Source organism: Petaurus breviceps, unplaced genomic scaffold (genome assembly GCF_028583685.1).
Source record: "Petaurus breviceps papuanus isolate PSGF00001 unplaced genomic scaffold, PetGlider_PUasm1.0 139, whole genome shotgun sequence".
Classification (NCBI taxonomy): domain Eukaryota; kingdom Metazoa; phylum Chordata; class Mammalia; order Diprotodontia; family Petauridae; genus Petaurus; species Petaurus breviceps.
Window position 1 is genome coordinate 7,470,794 of NW_027185697.1, and position 5,641 is coordinate 7,476,434.

At 38.2% G+C, this 5,641-nt stretch overlaps 1 pseudogene; it reads right to left on the reverse strand.

Annotated features, from left to right (window-relative positions):
* Positions 1–362: 362 nt before the first annotated feature.
* Positions 363–2,897, reverse strand: LOC138145588 (actin, cytoplasmic 1 pseudogene; annotated as a pseudogene).
* Positions 2,898–5,641: the final 2,744 nt, after the last annotated feature.

The following is a 5,641-nucleotide window of genomic DNA, read 5'->3' on the forward strand; positions in this document are numbered from 1 at the left end:
AGTTTTTTTTTTTTAAGTGTTACATAATATACATATAAAGTGATACTAGTACCTTCCTTCTCCCCTCTCCCCATCTGGATTTTTGTTACGTAGCTCCCTTGCTCCAGCCGAGTACAGCCTTCATAGGGGCTTATAAATCTGTAACAATGCATTGTAGGATATTTGGAATGACTATTAAAAATATACAATCAGAGTCCAGAAGACACACTGTAGAACTTCCAGGATATTTGCCTCCTACATACTTAGTCTGCCCATCACCTTCACCATTCCGGTTTTTAGATCACTAGTCAAGTGGCAAAAAAAGCCATGCCAATCTCTTCTTTTTGGGGGCAATTATTATGTCACACCTTTTTGGGGGGAAATTAAAAAAAAACATGAACAGTCCATTTAGAAGCATTTGGAGTGGACAATTCATCATACTCCTGCTTGCTAATGCATATCTGCTAGAAGGTGGTAGAAAGAGATGCCAGGATGGAACCTCCAATCCAGATAAAGTATCTGTGCTCAGGTGAGGTAATGATCTTGATTTTTCTTGTGCTGTGAGGTAGGGCTGTAATCTCCTGCATCTTGTCAGCAATGCCTAGGTACATGGTGGTATCACCAGATGACATGGTATTGGCATACAAATAGTTATGGATGCTAACATCACACTTCATAATTGAGTAGAATGTACTTTCATGAATTTCACAGGATTCCATACCTAAGAAAGATGGTTGGAAGAGAGCTTCTGGTCAATGGAAACTCTCATTGCCAATGGAGAGATAACCTGACCATCAGGGAGCTCATAGCTCTTTTCCAGGTGTACCAGTGGCCATCTCCTGCTCAAAGTCTAGGGCGATGTAACACAGCATCCTCTTGATATCATGCATAATTTCCCTCTCAGCTGTGGTAGTGAAACTGTTTCCTTTCTCAAACAAGATCTTCATGAGGCAGGCAGATCCAGATGAAGGATGGAAAGGGGAAGGGCATAGTCTTCATAAATGGACACAGTGTGGGTCACACCATCACTGGAGTCCATCACATTACCAATGGTATGACCAGAGGCATACAGGGACAGCACAACTTCTATGGCAACATACATGACTGGAAAGTTGAAGTTCTCAAACATAATTAGAATCATCTTTTTCTCTGTTGCTTTTAGGGTTCAGAGGGCTTCTGTGAGCAGCACAGGGTGCTCTTCAGGGGCCTCATGGAACTCATTGCAGAAAGTTTGATGCCAGATCTTCTCCATGTCATCCCAATTGGTGACAATACCATGTGCAATGAGACACTTCAGGGTCATAGTACCTCTCTTGCTCTGGGCCTCATCCCCCACAAAGGTCTCTTTGTGGCCCATATTCACCATTACACTTCGATGTCTGGGCTGCCCAACAATGGAAGGGAAGCCAGCCAAAAGGGCATCATCTCCTGCAAAGCCAGCTCTGCACATTCCACAACCATTGTCAACAATGAGAGCAGCAATATCATCATCCATGGCGAACATTGAAGTGGCAAGTTTAAACCTTTAAGAGAGAGAGGAGGTGGTACCACACCGGGAGGCCAGGGGGAGGCAAGTGCCCACTGGATGGAAGACCTCACAGCTTGCCTTAGCTAACTCTTGAACACTATAAGGTGCCAAGTAAGTTCCCATTACCATCAAGACTGGAAGCTTGCTAACTGTACATAAAGGAAATCACAGATCTGTTGTTTTACTTGTTATTTTGGTAACATCTTCATCACAGGACTTCTGTGAGATCAAGAAACAATATTTGTAAAGCAGAAAATGCTGTATAAATGTGTGCTTCTTAATGATTTTCATTGCTAAAGGACTGGATGGTTTACAGAGAATCAGTGGGCTTGACTTGGAGGGGAGTCAGGCAGACCCTGAATTTGAATCCTGGATCTGGTCGCAGTTTAATTTAGACAAATGATGAACCACTCTGAGCCTCAGGGTAAAATGGGTTTAATTGTACCTGTGGCATCTATCTCATAAGATTGCTATAAGTATATGTATATGTTACTAGATATGCATTATGCAAATGTGTGCTTATACACATGCATACACGCATATGTGTGTACTCATGCATACACACGTACATGCAGGTTGGTGCACACATGTGTCTGATGTACATGGTTACATAACATATGTGTAAATGACTTGTGTACATGGAACATTATTTTATTGCATTGTGTGTATGTGCGTGTATATTGTATGCATTACATGTGTGTGCATATGTACATGTGTGGCCTCTCAGGATTCCTATGAGCATACATAACCATCTATTGGTGTGTGCAAACAACATATGTGGCAAAGCACAAGTGCACTCACCTGCATACATGTGAGTATGCATATGCAGTGTATGTGCATGTATATTGCTGTGCATATATAGGGCATGTCTGTATTGCAATATATCTATGTGTATGTACATGTATACTAATAATAATGCTGTAAGATAAGTATCACACGCATATATGTTGCATTGTGCTTGTGTACATGTGTGTGAGTGTATGTATTGCTCTGGGAAGATAAAGGCAATTTGGTAGAAATATTAATTATTCAGTTGTTTCCTGTACTCCAGAACTCCCAGATACTTTATGGTATTATTTTCACTGACTGTATTTTACAAAGGAGGAAACTAAGGCTCAAAGAGATAAAGCAACCTGCCTAAAGCCATGCCACTAATTAGTGATGGAGATGGCACTCAAATTCAAATCTTCTGACTGATGACTTTCCACCAAACTTCTCAAGCCCACACTGATTTTCTGTCCTTTTAACTTCTCTAACATTTGTCTGCATCACCGATTCACTGCTCAATCCCTGTTCTACTCTGTTACCTGTTTGTCCTTAGGCAAGTCATTTATCCTTTTAGTCTTGGTTTCCTGATTTCTATTATGAGGATAATAATAATTACAATGCTAACTCATATACAGAAAGTCCAATTTTAACCATAAAATAAATGAGTTGTTAGCCTTTCTCACAAAGCTTTAGCTGTGGTCATTTTCTCTTTTAAAAACAATATTATTCATATTCTTTAATATTACCTAAATTTCTCCTGGTGTCCCTTCCCCTATCCTTTTCAAACATAATTACACATATGCGTGTATGTATGTATATGTGCATGCATGTGTGTATATACACATGTACAATGTATATATTATGTAAATATAATGTTTTCTGAAAGGAAAATATCAAGAGAAAACCCCACAGCAAAATTGTCTAATATTTATGCATTAAGGAAAAGGCTGATTACACACACACACATATATATATATATACTTATTTATACATGTATACACATATACACATACACACATACATACAGATAGATAGATAGATAGATAGATAGATAGATAGATAGATAGATATCATTCACCTATGCAAAGGATTGGGAGAAGGGGGTGGTTTTCCTATCTCTTCTTTGGAGCCATGCTTGTTTTCTCTAATTTTACAACTTTCAGTTTTGATTTTTTTTCTGTGATGGTTCTTTCCATTTATATTATTGTAGTCATTGTATACATTGTTTTCTAGGCTCCTCTTGCTTCGCTATAAATCGGTTAATGTAAGTCCTTCCATGTGTCTCTATATTCGCCATATCATTAAAGTACAGTAATATTTTATTATATTCAATTGCATTCACATACCACCATTTGCTCAGGCACTCCTCAATAGCTAGACCTTCTTTCCAGTTCTTTAATAATACATAAAGTGCATGTTTTGTTGTGTATGAGGACTTTCTTCTTATCAATTACTGTGGTGATTTTCATTCAGTATTTGATGACTAAATTAAAATCTTTTTTCATTGAAAACCTTCCTATTAACCAAGTTCTCATTCCACCTCCCACTACCCTACCTAGCACACCATCATAGGAGTATCTTTTATATTCAGTGGTGACTACCCCTTTCCCCTCCTACAAATGCAACCCTCATCTACCCCAGCATTCCACAAATCAAATATGACCATTTTTTCAAGTGCTCCTCCAAAGTTAGTTGAAAGAGAGCTGGGTTTGGAGTCAAGAGATCTGTGATGGATTAGATCTGGGGTAGGGAAGCTGTGACCTCAAGACCCCATGTGGCCCTCTTGGTCCTTAAGTGCATCCCTTTGAATCCAAACTTCACAGAATAAATCCCCTTAACAAAAAGATTTGTTCCATAAAACTTGGACTCAGTCAAAGGACCACACCCAAGGACCTAGAAGTCCACATGTGGCCTTGAGACCACAAGTTTCCCCCCTGTGGACTAGATCTTTTGGTAAGCAATTTTACATCACTGGGACTTCATGTTCTTATATGTAAAATGAAGGGACAAACTAGATGCTCTCTGGTTCTTTCTACATCTAATGATGTATCAAGGTAGTTGAGTTAGGAGAACATAAGCAGCAGTCCAGTTTGGACAATATTGGGATGTCATTGCTTCAAAAAAAAACAAGCAGAAACACAAACAATTTGCACATGTGGTTGTTTACATATACACACATACATAGACGTATATATGTAAAAAATATTTACTCACACACAGGAGCAACTACTTTTTACTCTGTGTGTGTGTATGTTTGTGTGTGTGTCTGTGTGTGTGAGTGGCAGAGCCACTGTATTCTTTATCTGGAAAAGACACCAGCATGCTCCAAATCTTGGGAAACATTTGCTTGACTATCCATCTTGGCACTCATTTTCTTTTTCCTTCCTGACCACTAAAAGATTCCAGAATCTGTAGGGAAAGAAAATCAAGCTATTCCAGTGTGGGATTTCAGAGTAACACCTCCATACCCCTCTTAGATGCTTGAGGAAGATATAAAGATCGCTGTATAAAGTACAAAAAAATACTGGATTGGAACTCAGGATACCTGTTTTAAGACCCAGATCTGGCTATTGCATATCATGTGTCCTTGGCTGAGTGACTTCCTTAGGCTTCTGCATAATGAGGGCATTAGGCTGAGTGATCCTTGACAATTCTACAATTATATGTATGAACATGAATGGCCTCTCAATGCAGAGGAAAGATAGTCTTTCTGGGGAAAAGAGAATACCTCATATCTAGGTTGGTCTCTTTCAGCTCTGAATTTCTATCTTATAATCACAGACAGTATCCATTCAGTTTTAAAACTGATTCTCTCTGTTTCTTGGGCAAACAATGACAGAATTGACTCAATTAAAAATTTAATATTTGGTTTTGAATCTCCTCAATAAGTAATATAATTTATTCCCATTTTTACTTCATAATTATGTCCAGTTTAGTGAGTCAGATAAGAGGATGCAAAAAAGATAAAAGAATCAATCAAAGGTACAATGGAACAGGTTTGGAAATTTGGAAGGACCAAGTAATAGTCTAATAGAGAAATGTAGGTTAAAAAGGGCTAATACTAAAGGCCCTGGATAGAAAAAGAGTGATGAATTTCTGGATCACAGAATTCTACCCAGGCAGAAGCATGAAGCATTTTTTAAAATTTATTTTATTTTTAATTTATGGAATAAAATAAGCATTTTCCTTAACATAGTATAATTTTAAAATGATTGCATATGAAACTGCAATGCTGTTATGTACAACTTGCTATTCCTTTTGAATGTATAATAAACTTATCATATCAATTCCTTTTTTTTCCCTCTTTTTTTCTTCCCTTTCCTCCCCTCACCCAAGAGATGGCTATCATTAGGCAGAAGTGAATGA